Raw genomic sequence first — 14190 nt, forward strand, 5'->3', positions numbered from 1 at the left:
AAATAGATGAATAAGCAAAGGGGGAAAGTAAAACAAAAATAGTAGAACAGTAACAAGCAAAATATAAAAAGGATGAAAGTAAACATTTCATCTATCATAATAAATTGAACTGAATTCTGATAGCTCTCAAAATTGGTTTACATACATAAATAAGGTAACAAAACAAGCAAAATTCACTTTTATAAAGTGTACAAAACACATGTCTAAGAGAAATGATAAAGGCAGAAAATAAAAGATAGGCAGTGCTGAGACAAATACAGAAAACCAAAAAAGTGTTCTGATGGAATTCAAGTTCTTAAATAGGCCATAAATTATATTGATTAGAAGGTACAGTACATGAAGAATCTACCTCAGTCATAAAACTTTGGTAATCAATAGTATAATAGCTCTCTTTCCCATCTTGCAAGATGGCGGATGAAAAGCCGAGAAGCCGGCAGGCACTAAAGAGAAGAAACCTGAAGCCAAGAAGGCTGATGCCAGTGGCAAGGTTGAGAAGGGTAGCCCCAAGACCAAAAAGTTCAAGAAAGGGAAACCTCATTGCAGCCGAAATCCAGTGCTGGTCAGAGGAATTGGCAGATATTCCCGATCTGCAATGTATTCCAGAAAGGCCATGTACAAGAGGAAGGACTCAGCAGCTAAATCCAGGATTGAAAAGAAAAAGAAGGAGAAAGTTCTTGCTACTGTCACAAAACCCGTTGGTGGAGACAAAAATGGAGGTACACGAGTGGTTAAACTTCGCAAAATGCCTAGATATTATCCTACTAAGATGTCCCTCGAAAGCTGTTGAGCCATGGCAAAAAACCCTTCAGTCAGCACGTGCGAAAGCTGCGATCCAGCATCACTCCTGGGACTGTTCTGATCATACTCACTGGTCACCACAGGGGCAAGAGAGTGGTTTTCCTGAAGCAGCTGAGCAGTGGCTTGTTACCTGTGACTGGACCCCTGGTCCTCAATCGAGTTCCTCTGCGTAGAACACACCAGAAATTTGTTATTGCCACCTCCACCAAAATTGACATAAATGGTGTGAAAATCCCAAAGCATCTCACTGATGCTTACTTCAAGAAGAAGAAGCTGCGTAAGCCCAGACACCAGGAAGGTGAGATCTTCGACACAGAGAAAGAGAAATATGAACTTACAGAGCAGCGCAAGATTGATCAGAAAGCTGTGGACTCACAACTCATGTCAAAAATCAAAACTGTTCCTCAACTCCAAGGCTACCTGCGTTCTGTGTTCTCTCTCACAAATGGAGTTTATCCTCACAAATTGGTGTTCTAAACTTGCAAAAAAAAAAACTAATTAAATAACTAGTATATTAAAAAAAAATAGTATAATAGCAATACTGTAATGGAAAAAACCTCTCATAAATGAAATAGAAATACAACTGATAAAACCATAATTATGGTAGGCAATTTTAATATAGGTTTTTAGAATTTAACAGATTAAGGTGCCTAAATCAATAATGGTTAAAGTGTATATTCATTTGCAAATATGAAGTTAAATACTTATGTTGTATCATGCACAAGATAAATTCCAGATTCAAAGATTAAAAATAAAAAAACCAAAACACTAAAAGTATTAATAGGGATTATAAAAAGTTATAATTTTGGGGAGTGGAGAAGGTCTTCTAAGTAAGTCTTCAAATTCGGGAGATATTAAAAACTTATGACAATAAACATCATAAACAAAATTAAGTTGCAAGCTATGGGTAGGAGAAAGATTTTGGAATGCAACAGTATGTGCCATACACAAATAAGTCCAACAATATAATATGAAAAGACAAACAACTTAATAGAATATTGTACAAAGTGCATGAAGAAACCATCTTAGAAGAAACAGAAATGGATGACATATACACACACCCAAACACATACACATATGTATATGTATACATAGTACTCAGATACTAAATGACATGTATACATAGTACTCAGATACTAAAAAGTTTAAAATATTTTACCTGATACTTTCTTTAAAGAACCTAGAACACATAGAAAATGCCATGTAAAGGTTTAGCTATCAACAAAATGTACCAGTTTGGTAAATGTAGCCTGATTTGGCAATGGAGTTATCAATGAGGACTATCATACTCCATTGTTACGAGTATTGTAAACATTGTTACAATATTCTTTTTGGGGTATTAACTGGGAGTTTATATTAAATACTAAAATTTGCATACTCTGTCTAAGCAACTTCAAGAATCATTGTACTGAAGTTAAAGCAGGGCTACATAAAGTTGTTTATGAGGATTTTAAATTGTGACACTAATAAACCCTAATTTTCTATTAATAGGGAAATGTTTATATAAATTGTAGCACATTCACAACTTGGAGTCTTAGGTATCCTTTAATGAAAATGCAATTCTATGTGCTTAGATGTGGAAATATACCCATGATATACATTGATAGAATGATATGCCTGGATAAACTTGGGGAGGGATTTGGCATGATACCACTAAATTGGTAATTCTAAGCTTGAAATTAAATGGAGAGCCACTTCCTTCTTAATTTATAAGACTTTTCCTTAATTTACACAACTTTTATAAATGCTGAAACATTATTGTCTTTCTGTGTTTCAGTATATTTTCAACAAAAAGTTAAAACTCAAAAGGACCATATAGCAAATATGGGAGATGTATATACCTGAGACATAGTTCAATCACCAGTGCTTGTAAGTGAATTTATCCCTTTCAAGACTCTGTTACTGATACCAGTCCTGACCTTGAGATGATGAAGGTCAAAGAAGCTAAGGAGTGATGGCGTTCAGGAGGTAACTAGAGCGTGGCAGGTAAACTTCTCAGGAAGCAGGAGCTGGCTGGGAGACAGTCTTGAGCGGTGACATTTCTCGATGAAAAAAAACCCTCAGGGAAGAGACCCCATTGCAAGGTGGACACCTGGTTTTGGGATGAGAAGGGATATAGGGATAAAATAAAGGCTTTTTAATTGAATATAGACTTTGTGTCAAACTGGATGCTGTGAAAAAAAATTAAAAATTGGGTCAATTCCAATACATGCAAAGCTACTGTACAATGTGAGTACTTTTTATTTGCGAGTGATTAAGGATTAACTATGCAACTATTTAGACTTCTTCTCAGTATGGATTTCTATTACTCTGGAATATTAAAGAAACTATAATCTTTGCAGCTGGGTAATAGTCTAGAAAATTTAAGTAAAAGAAACTTCCCCTTCATTGAGTTTTGAAGGTTGGAAAGTATATGGGTTAGTGAAGAGAGGAGGGTAAAAGGGTACACTAGAATAAGAATTAGTGAGTGGGAAACTCAGGACGTTAAGCTGGTTTGCTTGATTAAAACTGATAGCTGGAAAATATGCTTATTAAAATTTCTTCACTTAAGCAGCTCTGGATCTTCTAAAACCTTAGCTGAGCTGGTTTGCTGTTTAAACCAATCTTAGTAGTTTACTCTGTGCTACTACTGAGTGATAATAACCAAAATTTCTCAGTTCTGCTTACAGAAATAAGATAACATCTCAACCAAACAACCAAACAACAAACAAACAAATAACAGACTTGCAACTTCTACCCTCTGGTTTATTGGACTTACCCTACCAGCTAACAGGGAGGTGAAGAAGGTCAGCCACCACACCAGGGAGCCAAGAGTGCCTACAACTGCAAGCAGGAGAACTGCATTCATCATCCATATGGAATCTAAGCCCCCTCTTGATATAGAGGTAGAGTGGACATAACCATCCCAGGGTCCACAGGATGGAGGAATAGAGTATGGATTAGAGTGGATTTACTAATTTTCTACTATGGAACTATTGTGATTAGTAATATAAGAAATTGTAGCATTGATGTGGAGAAAGTGGCCACGGTAGCTGCTGAGGGTAGGGAGAGGAACAAGAGATATGATGTGGGGGCATTTTCAGGACTTGGAGTTTGCTGGACATTGTATGTCCTGCCATGGCCCACTGGATGGACTGGGGGAGAGTGTAAACTACAATGTAAACCATTATCCATGTGGTGCAGCAGTGCTCCAAAATGTATTCACCAAATGCAATAAATGTGCCATGATGATGAAAGAGATTGTTGATGTGGGAGGAGTGGGTTGAAGGGGGTTGGGGGTATATGGGGATCTCATATATTTTTTGAATGTAACATTTAAAAAAAAATAGACAGAATTGTATCAGAAGCACTCCATGGCCCAGTAAATCAGTAACATCATCTTCAAAAGACAAAGTTTGACATTGTTGAGAGGTCAGCTGAGAAAGGAGTCATGAAAACCCTGAAAGTGAGAGCTTGCCCATCAATATCAAAATCTAAACTGTGATTCATGATCTCTGAAACTGAAAAAAATGAAATAAGTTTAATGTACTTGAGACAACATAGGACTGAGAAATTTGCCTGTTCCCTCCTCACAAAACCCTTGAATGACCCAATGTCATCACTGATCTGACAAGAATGAATCACATAGCTATAACTTGATTTTCAACTCTTACCCCTTTCCTTCTACTTATAAAAGCCTTAACTCACATCCTAATTTTGAGCTGGTTTTGGGACGATTCCCCCAGTTCCCTGCTTCGGCACTTGTCCTAAATCACCTTCCCACTGAGAGATGTGTTTCTCCTTTGTGGCACTTGATCTGGTGGGCCCTTCTATGGGAAAGCCCCATGTTTGGGATTATAAATTTTGCAACTATGAAGGGACAACATGTATAGTATTGTAAACCTGGAGCATAGGTATAATAATCAATGCACGAGAAAACTTGTATATTGATTAGTACTAAGTACTGACCTGATGAATATGATTGTATCTCCTCTATACTGTAAAGTGATATTGACCATGTTAAAGATTTTGGCAGACTTGACTCATTTTCTGAGTGGTTGATGAACTTGCCTATGAGACGTAGAATGACTCTTTTAAGTACTGCCTTTATTTTGCTTGCCATGTGCTTGTCTTGTTGTTGCCTATAATAAATTTGTGGGTTTATATCTATAGCATACTCCCAAATGACATAACAATGTTTTTCACCTACGATCAGCAGGAAGTAACTACAGAAGTTGAGACCTTCACCCATTTTCCTCACATGTGGAATGCTTACAAAATATATCTTCTTAAGAATAAGAAGAATACAAACACAAGGAGGGACTTATTAAAATTTCTTCATAAGCAGCTCTGGATCTTCGAATACTCTAGCTGAGCTGGTTTTCTATTAATCTAACATTAGTACTTTACTCTTTGTGATTGTTTCCCTGAAGGACATTAACCAGGACTTCTCAATTCTGCTTACAGGAATAAGAAAACATCTCAAAACAAAACCATGCAAAGTGGTGTGAGAAGTACCCTGTGATCCAGTATATCGGTAACATCATCCTCAAAACATAGAAGTTTCACATTCCTGAGTGATCAGCTGAGAAGGGAGTCATGAACACTCTGCATGTAGGAGCTTGCACATCAATATCTAAACCTAAACTGTGATTTATGAATCACTGAAACCAGAACAACAGGAATAAGTTTGACATGCTTTAGGCAACACAGGATTGAGAAACTTGCCTGTCCCCATGTCAAAAAATCCTTGAAAGATCCAATGTCATCACTGACCTGACAAGAGTGAATCACATGGCCATAACTTGGTTTTTGATTCCTACCCCTTTCCTCTACCTATAAAAACCTTAGCTCATATCCTCACTTTGAACTCGTTTTAGGAAGATTCCCCTAGTTCTTTGCTTGGGCTCTCACTATAAACCACCTTCCCACTGAGAGACACGTTGCTCCTCTGTGGCACCAGATCTGGTGGGCTCTTCTATTGGAAAAGGCTGTGCTTGTGGTCACAAAACAGATTTGACAAGTCTGAATACCAACACTAGGTAAAACCAATCTGATTTGAATGTTAAGGAAATTGGCAAAGAGGATGGGTAATAATGGTCAGTGGTGAGATGTTTTCATGGTTTAATCTTAAGCTTAGGAATTTATATTTAATTTAATTATTAGAGAAATTTTAGTTGGTTTTCTCCTGGGGAACTCCCTTCTTACACTTTTTTAAAATTCTTTAAGCTACTTTAATTTGGTACAAATCACTCGGTATACAGTTGATGCTGGCCAATCTAATTTGATAATCTATTATGAGATCAGAGACACAATGCCACATTCAGCCAGATCATTAGATTTATTAGTTGGCTTAGTAATCAATTAATTATGACAAATGAATAAATGAGACATTGGGAAGTGATAAATATCTTAAAGATCCCCCAACTCACATATGGAATATTTCTTAACTTCAAATGAAATTTGCATGATTTCTGAGTAGTTAAGGAAGGTTTTTCGTCATTTTAGAAGGTGACCTCTATAATGGCCCCCATCTCTTGGGACTCAATCTTTTTGTAATCCTCTTTGTTTGACTGTTTTGTATCCAATGACTTCCTTCTAACAAACAGAATATAGCCAAAGTGATGAGTTGTCACTTGAGATTAGGTTACAAAAATATTTTAAAGTTCTCTCTTTTTACATCCTCATCCCTCTCCTCCTCCTTTCCCTCCTTCTTCTCCATCCTTCTCTCTTTTTCCCTCTCACCTCATTCCCAGGAGGAATCTGGTTACCATGTTGTGAAAAGTTTTTTTACAGAGGTTCATATGACAAGGAACTGATGTTAATGGACAAAAGCCAGCAGGAACCTGAGATCTGCCAATAGCCACGTACATGAACTTGGAAGTGAATCCTCTCCCAGGATAGTCTTGACTGACTGCAGCCATGTTCACACCTTGACTGAAGCTTATGAGAGACCCTGAGCCTGAGCATCAGCCAAGCTCTGCAAGGCTGTCCGACCCACAGAAACTGTGGGGTAATAACTCTTTGCTGTTTTAAGTCACTATTTGGGGATAATCTTCTATGCAGCAATATATAACCAATTTAGTCATCTAAAATTTTTATATTATATTAAAACCATGTCACCAGACAAGGTATTGTTCTTAAATAAGAAGGATGACCTTGAAATTCTATGAAAATATGTTTGTTCTGGTTGCATACTTGTTAACAGATTTCCTTCTGTAAACAGGACAGCTTCAAAGCTAAACACAAAAATGCTATACTTTCCACCAACTCTATCAATAAATGATATAGTTCCAAGAAAATTCCTTAAGCACTTATACATCATTCTATTGCATTTTCATTTGCTTTCTCCACCCCCAATTAGCACTGACCCCTTAATCTTTAAAAAGGAAAAAAGTACCTTTAAACATGAGATAGGACTAAAACAAAATTTTGGTTCTACGCTTGAATTCCTCCAAGATGTGTTTACACTTAAATTCTTTAAGAGGACCAGGCTTCTTTCATTTTTTTGGTGCTAATGGGATGGAAAGAGGAAAGTGATGATTCTGGATTAAGAAAGATAGCTATTAAGACTCAGATGGGAAAAAAAATTAATAGAATTTAAAATAGTTTGAGATGCTAAAATGTAATTTGTTTCTTTCCTCTTTCATATCATGTTCAAAACTGCTCGCTCCGCTGGACTCCCGTTCTATACAATTGTGGCCCATTTTCCATAGATATTTTCTTTTTTATTCTCTTTACTAATGTTCCCATATGTGCAGATCAATCTTCACACCTCTCACACTCATTTTGCTTCTTTTGGCATGTGTTCTGTTTCCCTGCCATATGTAACCATCCTTGCAATATTTCCAGACTCAGTTTAAAGTTTGAAATATATCCTTCCCTACACTTTGTATTTCTATATGTTTGGAACTTGGCATAAGTTTTCTCCATCAAAATCTGACTGATCTTCATTTTCTTTTTTTCCTCAGCTAGTTAATTTCAAAGAAGCATTTATCCTACTTTTATCATTTTTGGCCCAACTCCATGTACAGGGAATATAGAAATGCAGGAGTGTGTCAAAAAAAGTCTTTCAAGTACTGTGGGGGCAATGCTAATAGACAGGTGGTATCTTCATGGGACAACTGGGTTAGATCAGAAAGTTCTGAGCTATGCTTTTCAGGTGAATTTTGATGTGTGGAACCTCCCTTGGCTCAAGAAAAATACCACAGCAAGTGACCATTTAATACCACAGGAATGATAGTTTGTCACATGTGAGATCTGATTTAATTTGTAATTCACAGAACGGTCCTTGGAGTGACTCAGAAAAACTAAACTTTTCTTTTCCAATTTATATGATGGCTTTCTATGAACACAAGCAAACTATCAACTGACAGTTGATATCACTCACGATGTCACAGGCAGATGAATGCTTAGGCAGCTGCTCCAGTTTGTACCTTCTTTCTTCTTTATACCATCGCCATTCACTAAGATCAAGGTCAAGTACCACGCGCTTCACATGTCCACATTGATCTCAGCTTATCTAATCTGAATCACCAGTTGTCTTTCTCATTTTAGCCTTTCATTGTATACCCTTATGCAGCCTAGACTACTCTTCCTTCTCTCCATTGCCCCTTGAACACATACCTGTTATTTAAGGTAAGAGCCCCTCCCTCTTGAAGCCATCCCTGATTACTCCCATCCTCTGCCACCCAAGGCAGTAGGTGACCCCTTGACACTGCTCCCATAGCATCATCTGTGCATTAGAATAAAGCTAGCATTTTTCTATTGAGTAACGTATCCACCTTCTCTACCTCCCCACTGCAGAGTAAGCTCCTTCCCCATAGACATTTCAACATATTCAGTTTTGTCTCACCCATGCCTGGAAATTAAACATAGACCAATACCTATTTGATGAAATAATAAATTCTAAGGTCCACAGGATGGAGGAATAGAGTGTGGATTAGAGTGGACTTACTGATATTCTATTCATGAACTATTGTGATTAGTAATCTAAGAACATGTGGCATTGGTGTGGAGAAAGTGGCCATGGTGGCTGCTGGGGGTAGGGAGTGGGAGGAAGAGATGTGATGTGGGGGCATGTTCGGGGGTTGGAGTTGTGCTGGGTGGTGCTGCAGGGACAGTTACCGGACATTGTATGTCCTCCCATGGCCCACTGGGTGGACTGTGGGAGAGTGTGGGCTATGGTGTGGACCACTGACCATGAGGTGCAGCTGTGCTCAGAGATGTATTCACCAAGTGCAGTGAATGTCTCATGATGCTGGAGGAGGTTGTTGTTATTGGGGGAGGAGTGGGGGGAGAGGGGTGGGGGTATATGAGGATCTCATATTTTTTGAATATAACATTAAAAAAATTTAAAAAAATAATGAATGAGCATTCAAAATAAAAAATTCTTGTATAGTTATATGTATTAAATAATTACCTATGTGTGTAAATTATTTGTATCAATTAGTCAACTGATTATGTGCACTAGTCAGTTATAATGAATATCAAATTATGATAGTATTAATCCTATTATTATGTACCATGATTAATCAATAATTATGGCTATCAAGTTATAAACAACAAATAAATTAGTAACATGTATCAAATAATGATTAGATATACTATTCCTTGCTAAATAAATAGAAGAAAAAAAATGAATGCATAATGAGCTTTTCTATTTAATTGAGGGGAGAGATTTTGTTTCATTTACTTTGGAAACATATTTTAGGGAAGCGGATGTGGCTCAAGCAATTGGACTTCCGCTTACCACATGGGAGGTCCCAGGTTTGGTTCCTGGTGCCTCCTAAAGCACCAGACACAGAGAGCACACAGTACATGGACACAAAGGGCAGAAAGTGAGTGCAAACAATGGGGGGAGGGGGGAGAAATAAGTAAATCTTTAATAAAAAAACATTTTAACAAAATATTTTCTCTTCAGAAAAATAATTTATTGAACTTTAAAGAGGTTTGGAAAATAGAGATGAAAATAAGGAAGAAATTACTGGGAAAAAAAAATCAGTAAATACTATGCTATTGTTAAAATACTGGCTAAAATATACCAGCATTTCAACCATAATCCTTGGTATATTTTCTTTACATGACTTCCACATAATTATTATCATGGTGTATAATTTTGTATGCTATCCTCTTTGTTAAGCATCTTTTATAGATTTTATTTACAATATTTGGAATGGCTGCATCCTACTCAATTTAGTAGTATATCAGAGTCTAACTCATTGGAACCCACCAGGCATAGACCATGAGAACTACCCATCTGATTGAAGCAAATTGGGGTTATTTTAGCTTGCTGCCGCAGAGGAACCACGGAGGTCTCAGTAGGAGGTTGTGGGGAGAGGCTTCCTTAAGGATTTGGATTTATGTTGGGTGATTCCAAGCCAGTTCTGGATTGGATGCTGGCACAAAGCAGGGTAAGATCAGGGATTGTGTATCTTGGCAATTATTCTCTATGAGTAGTCATTTGTGAGTCTGAGAAGGAGGGTTATTGGCCTTTTCTCTGTCTTGCTTTGGACTCTGTCACAGGCACGCCTTGTCTGATCATATTATTTTGTATGCATTGTCTATCACAGCCTAGCTCTAATTGCCCACAGCCAGGGCTGATTTTCACTTTCTGAAATTGTTTACTTATTTTTGAACATTTAGTTTTTTCCCACATTTTTTCAATTCTGTGATGTATATGCACCATTATAACTTATAAATGTAGCTTCTTTTTTTTTTAATAGGATGCCAGAGATGGCTGCTAGTATCAAATATGAGGTCACTGTTCTTTTGTCCCTCTATACTGCCATTATTTTTCTTCCAACTTGTCATGACCAGTTCGAACTCTCAAATGTAATATGGTACTCTACTGCCAACACTATTGTGAATTGTGTATTTTAAAAATCATTTAATTGACAAAAATGGAATCTGACTTTTAACTTGAGTTTCCATGAATACTTGTGAGTCTGAATTTTTTTAACATGTGTCAATATGGTTAAAAACCATATATAAATACATAAAACCAAATATAAATATAAAATATGCTCTTTTTTAATCACCTGCTCATGTTCTTTTTCAGTTAGTTGAGGTTTTATTTTTCTTATTGAATCTGCATTAGCTCTTCAAGTAATAAGCTAAAAATAATTATTACAATCGATTTTAAGAATGATTTTACCATATTATAATATTTATTGTCCAATTTGTCATTTTTTTTTCCTGTCAGTGTTTTCTATCTGCCCTTATTTTCGTACATCCTTCCAACTGCACAAGTTTGATTCTGCTGTTAAAAGTTTAACTCTTCAATTCATCTGAACTTCTTTCGGGGCACTGTGAAAATGCAACTCTAAAATATTATTACTATAAATATGATTATTCTATTCAACTTCTTAACATGTATACTGTTCATTCTCCTATATGAAGTAGCATCTTTTATTGAGATTAAAACTAACTATTTGATATTTTTAGGAATGGCAGTTTACTGAACAAAATGAATAATTTCTTCAAGACAAACACTTAAATTATTGGCAAAAATTACAGTAATAGATTTTGTAAATGAATAATAAGAAAAAGAGAAATTATTATGATCATGCCACATAATAAAGAGACACTTTTGAGCTACATGTATCTATATAAGATCCTTGTATTTAAATACCCAAATGAGATAATAACGTATTTTGCTTCAAGTCTCTAAGTTTGTGTAATTTGTTCTGCAGCAAGGAAGATGCAAATCAAATAGTCTCATTTTTCAAAATATTTTGTTTGGAAGTACTTTGAAAAACAAAGGAGACTTCCTTGAAGAAGGAAGAGGTGTGTTGATGATTGAATCTGAACTTTTGTTTTATGTGATCTATTTATTAAGTTAAACTGATAAAGTTGTAGACCCCAGGTATATTCCCATAAATATCTTATTGAAATGACAGTCCATAATTAAATGAGAATTTCTAAATGTTAATATTTCAGCTCTGCACCTTTCCCTAAATTGACTTACATTATGAAAACAGTACAAACAAAAGACACTATTAAATGACTTAGAATATATTCCTCTCTATGATTTATTTTGTTGTGACATTTATATCTTATTGCAACTTTCAGATGAAAAGAAAACATAGCATATTGTAATAATAAAACATCTATGTAAAATTGTTTTTGTGTTAATTTTAAATTTTTAATGATTGTTTTAAATATTGTAAACTATTAACTATTATTTAAAATTTTAAAGGCCAACATTCTGGTATACATATACCAGCACACTTGTATATTTTTATATGTATGAATGCAATTTCATATTTTAAGCATATATATTTAAAAATCCATGATGCTTTCAGAAATGTAAGCCATTGCTTTTCTTCTGCTTTAAAAGGTTAAATCCCACTAGACTTACTGGCCCTAATAAGATATGCTTTATTCATTTATGGCAATTTTGTAGCATCCCTCAAGACCTACAGCCAGCAACTGCTGTCATTATCTTGCCCAGGACTTTCTTGGTAATTGTTTTTCAAGCCCTTTCTCAAGTAATTCATAAAACACTTTTGATGCCACTATGTGGAAATGGACAGTAAATTAATTTCATTTTCTAAGGCTTTTAAGAAATGTAGCTTTATGTTAGATTGCAGTTAATCTTGGATTGCTAGTTTTATCAGAGGAATAAAATACCTTTTTTTTTTTTTAAGAGAAGGATTTCAGTGCTGTACTTTGGGAAAAATTGCAGAGTGACATGGATACTTCCTTTTATTTTTCATGAGGGTGGGGAAGGAAAGCATCCTGGACACTCCTTCCCTTTGCTGCAACTTTCATGTCTGTTTTGCCATTGTCTATTTCATTAATGTTATGATTAACGAAAATGCTCCAGAATTTCAAATGCGTTGAAAACTAGTCAATGCTCGCTCTTTGGAGACCACACTGAAAAAAACACCAATGAAAACAATGATAAAACCTTTGTGATCCTTGTACCTCTGCTGGGGAAAGAGGACAGCATTTCACATTTCTGGCATTGCTAATGACAACACAGCAACTGAAAGAAAGCATGAATTTCTGGAAGTAGCATTAGGATACAGGACTCCTGCTGAGCACACCAGTTCCTTGTTCTGCACAGCTGCCTTCTCAGCTGGGGGTTTTAAATCAGCACTATGAGAAAGGACAGAAATGACCATGATGCATTTTCCTCACTATGAAAAAAAAAAAAAGGTAATGTTCAATTAGCGCTTCAGCCTTCTGTTTTCCAGCTGACTTATTCCTGTCTTTTGTTGGTTTTGCTTTGGATCTTGTTCCTTTTTTTCATTCCTTTCTATTGCACAGAATCAAATGCCTAAACCAAAAATGTCTTTGTTTGCAGTTATGTGAAAAGGATACTGGACTTCTCATAGCTTTATTGAAATCAATACATGTTAGAGGAATTCTAGTGCTTTTTACAAAATATGTACATTCATACTTATAGCAGCGTATTTGCATGGTATCATGCTCCCCTAGCCAAACTCGCATGTAATATAGTAAAAATACTACAACTGAAAAAGTAGAGCCTGTTTTAAAATGTTTCTGTAAATGCACCATTTGACTTGTTGAGAATGCATATATTTACCTTACCTGCTGTTCTGAATTGATCTGTATGTACCATGGTAGTAGAGTACCTTATGGTGGGTATTGATGGCTTCATATGGTGAGTACTGACAATGTCTTATGGTTGGTACTGATGGTACCATATGGTGGATACTGATGTTATCTTATGGTTGGTACTGATGGTACAATACCTTGAGTACTGATGGTACTTGATTGTGGGTACTAATGGTACCATGTGGTAAGTATTGATGATACTATGCAGTGGGTACTGATGGTAACACCCTTGGGTATTGATGGTTATTTATGGCTGGTACTGACAGGACTATATAGTGGGTACCAATAGCACCATACAGTTTGTACTGATGAGGCCATACGGTGGGTTCTTATGGGACCATATGGAGGTACTGATTATACTAACTTTAAGGATGGCTTGAGTGCTAATTTTTAAAAGTTAGTTTCAATAAAAGTTAAATATTTTTAAACTTCCAGTCAAAAATAATTATATTGTCTCCAATTATCATTTGTTATAAATTGTGTTTGGAGAATTGTTTAGATACAAATTAACACAGAAACATGATTTTATAGAATCCTGCTTTTCATACTTTTATTTGCTTGTAATTTTCTTAGAGACAAAGTGACTAGGGTTTTTAGTGGGATTCTTTTCTTCTCTTTGAGAACAACTTATTTTAAAGCCCAGAATGATCCAGGAAAAAGAGTTAAGTGATGGATGTGTCTGCGTGTGTGGGTGTGAGTGTCCACTTAACTCCTGACTTGGGATTTATGAATTTCCTCTCAGAGTTCCATTGGCCATTTTGTTGGAAAGCTGAAAACATTCCAATAAGAACAATGTTCAAGGGTTGAATTTTCATTGGAAGAATG

General features: G+C 35.9%; 1 pseudogene; it reads left to right on the forward strand.

The window, feature by feature from the left end:
• Positions 1-396: 396 nt before the first annotated feature.
• LOC101421780 (large ribosomal subunit protein eL6 pseudogene) lies at positions 397-1323 on the forward strand (annotated as a pseudogene).
• Positions 1324-14190: the final 12867 nt, after the last annotated feature.

This window comes from Dasypus novemcinctus, chromosome 2, assembly GCF_030445035.2.
Source record: "Dasypus novemcinctus isolate mDasNov1 chromosome 2, mDasNov1.1.hap2, whole genome shotgun sequence".
Taxonomy (NCBI): Eukaryota; Metazoa; Chordata; class Mammalia; order Cingulata; family Dasypodidae; genus Dasypus; species Dasypus novemcinctus.